The sequence below is a fragment of the Marmota marmota genome, unplaced genomic scaffold, assembly GCF_001458135.2.
Source record: "Marmota marmota marmota unplaced genomic scaffold, marMar, whole genome shotgun sequence".
NCBI classification, from domain to species: Eukaryota; Metazoa; Chordata; class Mammalia; order Rodentia; family Sciuridae; genus Marmota; species Marmota marmota.
In genome coordinates, this window is record NW_025999932.1 from 45,644,146 (window position 1) to 45,656,655 (window position 12,510).

The window sequence follows — 12,510 nt, forward strand, 5'->3', positions numbered from 1 at the left end:
TTGCAGTGGCTGCTGCTAACTCTGTGGGACATAACGTGTTAAGAGCGGACAGATGAGAAACATCACAAAGGCCAATCCCTCCTTCATGGGTTACCCTGGTATCTGCTGTGTGCTGCACAGCCTGTCATCTTGCCAAGTCGTTCCCATGGCCCTGGCAGGAGGTGATCTTTTCTTTCTGAACTTGACTGCACTTATGATCCACATAATTTTTTCCTTATGTTAGAGTTAATTTTGTATCTAACTCTTTAACCTTCCTATGATAAGCAGAATAATGACTACCTCCTCCTCTCAAAAAAAAAAAAAAAAAAAAAAGAAAGGAAGGATGTTTATTATCAATGCCTGGAACCTGGCAACATGCTATGCTACATGCAAAGGAAAACAGGAATTATAGAAGGAATTAAGGTTGTTAATCAATGAAGACATGAGGAGAGGACCCTGGTTATTTTCATGGACCCAGTAAAATAATATTTTCCTTAAAAATGATAAGCAAAATGATTAGTGTCAGACTAATGTGATGTGAAGTCCCTATTAGCCAGGCTGGCATTGAAGATGCAGGAAGGGTCACAAACCAGGAGATGCAGGTGGCCTCTAGAATATAGAAAAGGCAAGAAACAGATTCTCTTCTAGGGACTCCAGAAGGGAATGCAGCTCTGATAAATCTTCATTTTAGCCCAGTAAGACTGTCAGACTTCTGGCCTCCAGGACCTGAGATAATAAATTTATGTTGTTTTAAACTTACTAATTTTGTGGTAATTTGTTACAGCATCAATGGAAAACTAATACACTTCCCTACTAGATTTTAAGTATCTAGAAGACAGAGACATCTCTTCTACTTCTTCATGTATCCCTCAAGCTGAGGCATTGTGCTTGGTATACATTAAGAGCTCAGTAAGTTCTTGCTTTATGGACTCAGACTTGGTTCCAGGAAACTCCTTGAGGAGGACAAAACTGGCCTTTGTGCCCCCTTCTACTCCCTCAGAGCTCTTTATGGCCTCCTGGGCTTTCATTCTTGGCCTCTGGTCATCAAACTTTTCTGTGTTCCTTTCCTGATCTTATTTGATTTCTGTTGATGGATAGTATTCAAAATTGGAACTTTCCTGGATATATTTCACTTAAAAGGAAATTCTCAGGGTTATAAAATCATCCACAAGTCATAATGCCTGAACATTATGAGGGGAATGGATGGCCTGCACCAGTNATCTTCCTTATTGTCTTGATTCACCTCCTGGTGTGATCAGCTCTGAGCCTCCATCTGATGTATGGAAAGTAATGGCTTTGCACTTTCTCCTCAGGCACACTGTGTCCTGCCAGGCAGGCAATGGGGGTCACCATCAGAGTTCTTAGCTCTGCGGCCAATCCCTTGGGAACCCTAAGCAGTTCAGTCTCCTAGACACGCTCTTCAGAAGCGTGGTTGAGAAATTGGGGCCACCAAAAATTCCTGCTCAGCATTTCCCAAGGACTATCCTCACCTTCAAGAGGAATCCCAACCTCCTTGGCATGGTTCACAAAGTCCCCCATGGTCTGGACTCTCTTTGCTTGAGGGCTTAGATTTTTATTCTTCTTCTCAGATCACACTGTTTGGCAATAATACACAATGTCAAAGTCTTAGATCTTACTGTATTCTCTCTTATTCCCAGGACTTTGCAGACACTAGTCCTCTATTTTCCTATCCTTTTATGCCTCTCAATCCCTTAGATTCTTACTTTAAGGGCCTCAGCTAAGACTTCACTTCTTGAAGTAGCTTTCTGAAGCTACTTCAGAAAGATTAGATGCTATCCAATCTTCTGTGAGGTTCTATTTTCTTCCATGCCACTAACATGCTGCCTTTAACTCTGTTTTGGGTTTGAATCTAACCACTGGTTTCCTGTTTGAGTTCTCTTTACCCTTAATGATCTAAGGCTTCTTGAAGGCAAGACATGTGGTTTGCTCCTGTGAGATTCCTGTGCCTAGAGCTACAGAATCTAGTACAGTCACCACTAGCCACAGGTGGCTAGTGAGCATCTGAAATGTGGCTCCTCTGAATTGAGATGTGCTAGAAGTGTAAAATACACACTGGATTTCAAAGACACTGCCAGAAATAGTTAAAAAAATTTGCTTTCACATTCATAATTTTTAATATTGACTACTTGTTGGAATGACAAAGTCTTAGGATATAGGATGTTAAATAAAATATATTATTAATATTAATTCCACCTGTTTCTTTTTTACTTTTTCATTTTCTTATTTATTTATTTATTTATTTATTATTTATACCAGGGATTAGATCCAGGGATGTTTAACCACTGAGCCATATCCCCAGCCCTTTTTAAATTTGAGATGGGATCTGACTAAGTTGTTTAGGGCCTCGCTCAGTTGCTGAGGCTGGCTTTGAATTCGAGAGCCTCTTCCCTCAGCTTCCTGAGTCACTGGGATTACAGGCATGAAACATCACTCCTGGATTTCCTTTTAAAAATATGGCTACTAAAATATTTTAAGTCACATAGAAGACTTGTGTTTTTGGCTCACAATTTATTTTTATTGGACTGCCCAAGCCTACAGTGTATTGCCTGCCACATCTGTTGAATGAATGTATTGGTGAATGGATCCATGTGAAAGGGTAGGTGTCTTTTATACCCCTCAGCTTCAGCTCATGTTCTTTGCTTCAGGTGTGACCCCACAGTCCTATGATGCTAAGGGCCCTGAATTGGTCAGCATGGCTGTCAGCAGTCTATGAGGCTGAGTCCCTTAGGGATGGACAACCTGGGATGGAACACTTAACTATCAGCCCATGAACTCTGTCTTGCAGGCACTTTGTACACCTGTGTTCATATTTCCAGGACAAAAAAATTAACACAATATCCTAACTTGAGCAAGGCAGAGGCAATTACCACATCCTTTGATACTGTGGAGGCATTCATTTTTACTAGCAGTGGGTGAGGGCACTTTAATTCTCCATTTAGTACTATCTTTTAAAAACTTATTAATTAATTCTAATTATGTGTATATGACAGAAGAATGCATTTTGACTCATTGTACACAAATGAAGCACAACTTTTCATTTCTCTGGTTGTACACGATGTAGCGTTACACCATATGTGCAGTCATACATATACCTAGGGTAATGACGTCCATTTCATTCCATCATCTTTCCTGCCCCTGTGCCCCCTCCCCTCCCTCCCCTTTGCCTAAAGTTCCTCCATTCTTCCCATGACCCTCCCTTCCCCCATATGGATCAGGATCCACTTATCAGAGAGAACATTGGGCCTTTGTTTTTTTGTCTTGATTGTGTAGTAAAACAACATGTACTGATTACCTTGGGGGTTTTCCAAAGAAAGCTCTGCAAACCTGAGGAACAAAGAACCCTTTTTAAAAAAGAGTAACTGTAGCTTTTCTTTGTGTGTAGAACTATGGCTTTTTCCTCATCTTGTACTTCCTGGGTGGATAGTGTGACCAGGTTGGGAGGAAAAGTTTAATAGACACTGTCTCTTAACTGTCAGGAGTCTTTGAAGTGGGATTTCCTGAGGATTGGTGGTGGCTTAGCATAGCCATGGGCATAGTAAGCACATAGTCTTTGGGGTGCTAAATCTCTGATAGGGCACAACTTTTTAAATGGAACAAAAGTTAATGAATCATTAAATGAAGCTTTCTCTCTCTCTTTCTCCCTTTCTCCCTCCCCCCCTTTCTTTTCTTTCTTTCATTGAACTAGGGATTGAATCCAGGGATGCTTAACCACTGAGCCACATTCCCAGCCCTTTTATTTTTTATTTTGAGAAAGGGTCTTGCTAAATTGCTTAGAGCCTTGCTAAATTGCTTAGGGCCTTGCTAAATTGCTGAGGCTGGCTTTGAACTTGTGACCTTTCTGCCTCAGCTTCCTGAGGCCCTGGGATTACAGGTGTATACCACAGCACCCAGTGGGCCATACAATTCTTGAGTCTAGCTGACAAGTTCAAAGCCATATTTTTTAGTACATAGTAGATCTTAGTTCTTGAAATCATACCCAGCATTTACATCATGCTTTTACAATTTTCAAAAGTGCTTCCAGACACTCATTTATTTTGGGCTTTTTAGAACTATAGTCTTCTCAGAGTTGCCTGTAGTTGAGGTGTACAATTTTCTTCTCTTCACTCACTATCAAACGGCCTTATCACATCACTCTCATTAAGGGGCACTATGTCCAGGTGTCAGTTCTCAGTCTGTCCATCTCACGTGACCCATTTCAGCCATTTGACACAGTTGACTGCTCTCTTCTCCTTGAAATCCTTTCTTCAATTGGCTTCAAGGACGTCTCACTTGCCTGGCTTTCTTCTGACCTTACAGGCAGCTCCTCTTCATCTGCTTTGCTATTATCTCCACATCTCCCTGACTTTTAATCTTAGAACATCCCAGATCTCACATGTCTTTTCTATCTATTCTCACTTCATTACTGATTTCACTGAGTCTCATGATTTTACATATCATTGATATGCTAACAATTTTTAAATATTTATCACCAGCCTACACCGTTCCTGAATTCCAGGGTCATATATACAACTACCTCAACATCAGCTACTTGGATGTCTAGAAACCATCACCAATTTTACATTCCCAAACTGAGCCTCTGGATCTCCCTTCTGAAAGTGTTCTGTCCATGGTCATCTCCATTTCAGTTAATGACAGCTTCACCCTTCTACTCTCTGAGAACAAAGATCCCAAAGCTGCTCTCAAGTCCTCTCTTTCATAGCCCATAGCCCATGTTTTCATCTCAGATATCAAGTGTCACCCAGAATGTGGTCATGTCTCATCATCTCCACTGCTGTCACCCTGGTTGGAACCCCCTTCATCTCCTGCTTGGATTGGTTCAGCTGTCTCAATTCCAGAAATAGTTTCCCATTTCTGCTTTTGCTCAGCACAATCTGATCTCAACAGTGTGGGCAGAGTGGTGATGTTAAAATACAAATCAGGCCATGTTGCTTCTTTACTTAGAAGACTCCCACTTACCCATAGTAAAGTCCAAAATTCTTCTAATAAGGCCCTATGCAATCAGACATTCCCCCAACCTCAGACTACATTTCTCCACCTCATTTTGTGACTGCCATTCTGGCCTCCTTGCTGTGTCATTGAGTCCCAGGTGATATGTCTGCCCCAGGGCTTTGCATTTTCCCTTCAGATAGTCCCATGTCTTTCTCCCTTACCTTTGGTCTACTGTCACTCAAGAGTCTTCTTCTCACTGAAGCCTTCCCTAATCGCCCTACTTCAACATGCATCCCCTGCCGTCTGCATTTCCCTACTTCCCTTTCTATTTTATTTCCCATGGTGCTTAGTACACCTAGAATACTGTATATTTTACCCAGTCACATTGTCTATTGTCTGTCTTGATGAAACTTTCAGATCCACAGGGGTAGAGATTCTTAGCTCCATTGCTATATCCCAAAGCACCTAGAACAGTACCTGATCTACAGGGCACACTTATTAAATATTTGTAAATAAATGAAGAAACAGTTCTATCAAATGAGCCTATTATTATTCTTTTTTTCCATTCTATAAATGAAGGTATTGGGAACCCAGTAAGACCCAAACACAAACTCACACATTCACATATACTCACATATACATATACCTATAATATAAAACATAGCCAAACACAGACACAGCAAAAGTAACATGTTTGTCTCTGGGAGGGAGGGGTACTGGGTCAAGATGGGGTAAAGACTATTTATATTTGGTAATGGTGGTCTGATTACCAGAGGGTTGTAACTAAGCAATAAACTTTAAAAATTCAGGTTAATGTTTTACAAGTACATTTATTTTAAAATAATCTTGTAAACTTTTCATTAAATATTAATTTTCACGATGACATCAAAGCAATAGTCATTCTAACTCTAAGTACAGTAGCAGGATTTGCATACACTAAGGAAATCTGAAACTGTATAATATCATTACGTAGCAACTGAAGTACAAAATTCTTAAAAGTGCAATTAAATTAGAGAAGCCTCAGGTCCTCTCATCACAATATTTCTGAGTCCTTGGGGTTCTACCAGTTGGTTGCCACTTACTGCTTGATGGGCAAAGGTGACAGCTCTAAGAGTACTTCTTCCACCCTCATGCTGCCAAGTCTAGTTTTAAAAAGATGATTTAGATCAGAAAATAATGTATCAGGTCTCAATTTAGGATTTTTCCTCTTGCAGGAAGACTTTCTTAATTGATGCTTACACTGGAATTGATTAGATGCCCTTCACTGTAGTTAAGGTGGGCTTCATGGGCATACAGCCTCCGAATCACATAGGACCCCATATCCAGAAGGATCTCACACTTGGCTTAATGGTTTGCTATCACTGTCTTAAAATTCTTTCATCATGTTTGAACAAGGGCTCCACATTTTCGTTTTGCTCTGTGCCCCATAGGGGCCAAATCATAGCTGGGCAAGGTGAAGAGCATTAAATGAGGACCTGGAAGGACAAGCCAATAGCCCACTTTAATTATGTTCCTATGATCGTAGATAAGGTTGAGTTATTTGGTAATTTTGTGAAATTTATTTGCATAAATTTCCTGCACATGTTTGGCCATTGCTTCATTTAATGATTCATTAACTTTTGTTCTATTTAAATAGCAGATTCAAAATTTGTTTCATTGTGTTCCTGATTGTTTTCTAGAACTCATAAATCTAAGTTTAGTGATATAGCATGTTATCCTTGGTAATACATTTTAACATTATGCTGCTCTCCTGATAAAAGAGGGGGAAATTCACTACCTAAATTGCTACAGTCTTTTCTTTTTTTCCTTAAAGAAAATTTTCTTTGCTTCTGAAAAGCAGGTTCTTCAAATTTGAAATTTTAAAATGATAATTGCCTACCATAAGGCCTATATAGACTAGGTAGGCCACTATATAAAGGAAAGAAACCAGGTGTGAGTGGTGGAGACTGTGCCAATCTGGGCAGTGTGTGCTTCTCAGCTCCACTAGTGTTGATCCTGGAGAGTAGAGGGGTTGGTGGTATGAAGGGTTGGCTTTCTTTCCTCTGCTAAAGTATCCCCAAATTTATGTGAAACCTTTCATTTTTTAAATATGTGGGCTCAAATAAATCGCCATGTGTCTGTTCTTGGACAGATAATCTTTTTTTTAAAAAAAATATCTTATTTACACATTGATGGACCTTTATTTTATTCATTTATTTATATGAGGTGCTGAGGATCGAACCCAATGCCTCACACATGCTAGACAAGCGCTCTACCACTGAGCCACAATCCCAGCCCTGGATAGGTAGTCTTGACATGACTTTCACTCTGTCTCATATAGCATTGATATACTTTTCATTTCTCATATGATAAACCTTTTAAGATAGATAAAAAATTCTCTAGTTTTATCTTGTATTTCATTAGAGAAAATTTCTATAATATTTAACACTCATGAAGCAATATTAAATTTAAAATCTAGTGACAGTAAACCACCTGGTTAGCTAACTTCCAGTGAGTAAAAAGACATTTAGTACAACTTCCTGTGTTCTGGTAATCTCCAGAAGTTTCTCCATCATAGTTAATCAAGCTGTTTGCTCTAGTGTATGCAGCACCATGCAATAGAAATACATTGTAAGCCAGAAATCTAATAAAAAAGGTTTAGTAGCCATGGAAAAAAAAGAAATTAATTTTAGTAAAATATTGTATTTAACTCAATATAACTAAGTATTATCATTCCAGGCTAGGGATGAAGCTCAGTGGTAGAGTGCTTACCTGGGTTCAATCCTCAGAATGCCAAAAAAAAAAATTCAATGGGTGATCAATTTAAAAGCCATTAATGAGATATTTAAAATTATTTTATTTTGTACTAAATCTTTGAAATCCAACACATTTTTTTTTTTACTTAAAACATATCTCAATTTGGCTTAGCCATATTTCAAGTGTTCAATAGTTATATTTGTCCAGTAGTTACCATAGTGGAAAGCTCAGGTCTGACATGGTATGCTGTATTTTTGTGCCCAAAGTCACTTAGCTTAGAATTTGGTAGATCCAACAGTTTTTCTCAGTATTTTAGACTTTTTGCCCCACTCACTACATTGACCTCCTTCTAAGTATTAAGTATTGCATTTTGATATCAATACTAAGCCTTGGCTTAGAATTTGCAGGGTGTCTTAGCTAGAGCTGCTAAACTAAAGTACCATAGAGTTGGTGGCTTAATAACAACAGAAATTTACTTTTCACACTTCTGGATGCTCACAGTCCAAGATCAAGGGGTCAGTCTGGTCAGATTCTGGTAAGGGTCCTCTTCTGGTTTCTGCCAACTTTGCATTGTGTCCTTACATGGTGGATGAGGGTGTAAGAGCTCTCTGGGGTCCTTTCTGTAAAGGTACTAATTTCATCCTAAAAGCTTTGCCCTCATGACCCAGTTATCTCTCAAAGACCCCACCTCCTAATGCCATCATATTGGGGATATTAGGAGGTGAGGTCTTTGGGCATATGAATTTTGAGGGTACAGACATTCAGTCAGTAACATAAGGTTTGAGAAGATTTGGTTGGGGAAATAGAAAAGTACCAGGCATGTGCTATAGTTTGGATCTGGAATGTTCCCCAAGGCCATGTGCTAAATGCTTGGTCCTCAGCTTGGCACTATTGGAAGATGGTGAAATTTTAAGAGATGGAGCTGAGTGGGAGGTGCTACGTCATTGAAGGTGAGCTCTCAAAGGGGATAGTGAGATGCTGGTCCTTTTCTCACTCTCATGATCCCCAGCTGCCATGTGGGTTGCTTTACCACATGCTCCCTGCCATGATGTGCTGCCTAACTACAGGCCCCAAAACTATGGGACCATCTAACCATGAAACAAAACCTTTGAAATAAACTTTTCCTCTTTTAAAGTTGTTTATTTCAGATAGTTTGTTATAGTAGTGGAAAACTGATTAACACAGCATGACTAAGTCCAAAAATGCTACAGGAATTGAAGAGGTTACACTAAGAATTACCAGGTGACAACATGTCATAGATGTAGTAAGAGTTTCTCCTCTTTCTCACAGTGAGAGGTATATGGGGCTAGACATGTGCAACTAACTATGGAGAAAACACATCTTGCTAAGAACCCAGATATTATAACTAAGGTGTGGTAATGTGAGGCAAGCAGACTCTGACAATGGGACAAATAAGCAATAAGAGAAAACACTTCGCCTCTGGTTGGAGAAACCAACTCACCAGGCCTTTGAGGGATAACTGGATGATTTACAATATTTAGGATATATCTAAAAATGTTAGAAATTGAATGGATCTAACCAACATCTATAGACTATTTCGTCCATTAACAGCCAAATTCACTTTCTTCTCAGCTGCTCATGAAATCCTCTTCAAAAGAGAACCTATTTTAAACCACAGAACACCTCTTAGCAAATACAAAAAATGAATATAATTTCTTGTGTATTATCTAATCTTAATAGAATGATATTAGAAACCAACACACACACACACACACATACACACACACACACACACCTACAGAAGCTATACAAACACCTGGATATTGAAAAACATGCTTTTGAATGATGAATGGCTTATAAAAAGAAATCAGGGGAGAAATTTAAACATTCGTAGACTCAAACAAGGGTAATGATACAACATACCAGAATATCTGAGACATAAGAAATTTGGTTCTAAATAAAAAGTTCATAGCTATGAGTACCTACAGAAGAAAATCAGAAAGCTCTTTTGTTTTTAAATATATTTTTAGTTGTTGATAGACCTTTATTTTACTTATTCATATGTGGTGCTGAGAATCGAACCCAGTGCCTCACACATGCCAGGCAAGTGCGCTACCGCCGAGCCACAGCCCCAGGCCCCAGAAAGATCTTAAATAAACAACTTAATAATGCATATCAAGTTTCTTGAGAAACAAGAAAAAAATTCCAAAACCAGCCTAAGATAGGAAATAATTAAGATTGGAGCCAAAATCAATGAGAGAATTTTTAAAAAAATGTAGTATAAAGAATCGATGAAAAAATTTGTTTTTTTTAAAGATGAGCAAGACTGATAAACTATTAGCCAAGCTAAACAAAAGAAAAAGAGAGAAGACCCAAATTAATAAAATTAGATATAAAAGTAGAAATCACAATGGACATCACAGAAATCCAGGGATTTAACCCTTTCAAATTCATTCTGTGAAGCCATTAGGAACTACTTTGAAAACTCGTACTCCAATAAATTAGAAAAGCCATAAGAAATGGATACATTTCTAGACACATATGGCATGCCTAAATTGAATCAAGAGGACAAAGAGAACCTGAAAAGACTAATAACTACAACTGGTATAAAAGCAATAAATAATAATAATAACAACAATAATAATAATAAACATAAACTTCCAACAAAGACCAGAACCAGATGAATTCTCAGGTGAATTCTACAAGACCTTTAAAGAAGAAATAAAGCCAATAATCCTCAACTTATTCCATTAAATAGAAAGGGATTTAACCCTTTCAAATTCATTCTGTGAAGCCAGTATTGCCCTCATACTAAAGTCAGTTAAGGACACATCAAAGAAAGAAAACTACAGACCAATATCTCTGATGAACTTAGGTGAAAAAATACTTAATAAATATGAGCAAATTGTATTCAGCAACATATTAAGATTATACATAATGACCAAGTTGGTTTTATTCCAGGGTTGCAAAAATGGTTTAACATACTCAAATCAATGTAATGTACCCCATAAATAGAATTAACGATAAAAATCATATAGTCAACACAATAGATGCAGAGAAAGCCTTTGACAAAATTCATCACTCATTCATGGTTAAAAACTCTGAAGAAACTAGGGATAGAAGGAACTTACCTTTAACATAAAAAATGTGATATATGGTAAACCTGAAGCCAACATCATAGTGCATGGTTTAAAACTGAAAGTATTTCCTTATGAAATCTGGAATAAGACAAGGATGTCCACTCCCACCACTTCTATTCAATATAATATTAGAAATTCTAGCCAGGGCAGTTAGGCAAGAGAAGGAAATAAAAGGGATAAAAATAGGAAGGAAGAAGTCTGCACTGTTTGCAGATGATATCATCATGCACTTAGAAGAAACAAAAGCTTCACCCAGAAGACTGCTAGAGCTGATAAACAAATTAATCAACTTACAAAAATCAAGAGCTTTCCCATACACCAAAATGAATCTGCTGAGAAAGAAATCAAGAAAACAATCCCATTTGCAATAGCAAATAGTAAATTTAAGCAGAGGTAAAAGACTTCTGAACACTGAAGAAAGAAACTGAAGAAGACACAAGAAGATTGAAGGGAAAAAACCTTCCATATTCATGGAAAGGCAGAATTGCTATTGTTAAAATGGTCATATTAGTGATCTACAGATTCAGTCTAATCACCGTCTAGTCTAATTACCATCAAAATAGAAAATCTTCACAGAACAAAAAAAACAAAAACAAAAAAACAAAACAAAACAACAACAACAACAACAAAAAAAAAACCAGTCCTAAAGTTCATTTGGAAGAATAAAAGTCCCAGAATAGCCGAAGCATTCTAAGCCAAAAAAGCAATGCTGGAGGCATCACAATTTCTGATTTCAAATTATACTATGGAGCTATAGTAACAAAAACTGCATGGTACTGGCATAAAAATGAACCTATAGACCAACAGTATAGAATAGAAGATACAGAACAAATCCATATAGATACAATTGTCTCATCACTGACTAAGGTGCCAAAAAATAGACATTGGAGAAAAGAAAGTCTTTTTAATAGATGGTGGTGGGAAAGCTATTTATCCATATGTAGAAGATCCTCATCTCACCCTGCACAAAGTCAATTCAAAATGGATCAAAGATCTAGGAATTGCACCAGAAACTCTGCAACTGCTAGAAGAAAATGTAGGGTCAACACTCCAGCATACATTCACAGGCAATGACTTTCTCAATAGGATCCCTAAAGCTCAGGAAATAATGTCAAGAGTTAATAATGTGGTGACATCAAATTAAAAAGCTTCTTCACAGCCAAGGAAACAATTAAAAATTTGAAGGGTTAGTCTACAGAATGGAAAAAAATCTTTCCAAGCTATTCTTCTGACAGAGAATTAATATCTAGAATATATAAAGTACTCAAAAAACTTATTACCAAAAATCCAAATAACCCATCAATAAATGGACAACTGAACTAAACAGACAATTCTCAAAAGAAGAAATACAAATGGCCATAAAATATATATATAAAAAATCCAACATATTTGAACAATCAAGGAAATGTAAATTAAAACTACCCTGAGATTTCATTTCACTCCAGTTAGATTGGCAGCCATCAAGAATACAAATAAATGCTGAAGAGGATTGTGGAGGAAAAGGAATACTTATACACTGTGGGATTGTAAACTAGTACAAACACTATGGAAATCAGTATGGTGGTTCCTCAAAAGACTAGGAATGGAACCACCACATGACCCAGCTATACCACTCCTTAGTGTTTATCCTAATGAATTAAAATCATCATACTATAGTGATACATGCATATCTATATTTTTAGCAACACAATAGCCAAACTAGAATCAGCATAGGTATTTGTTAATGGATGAATAATTATATATA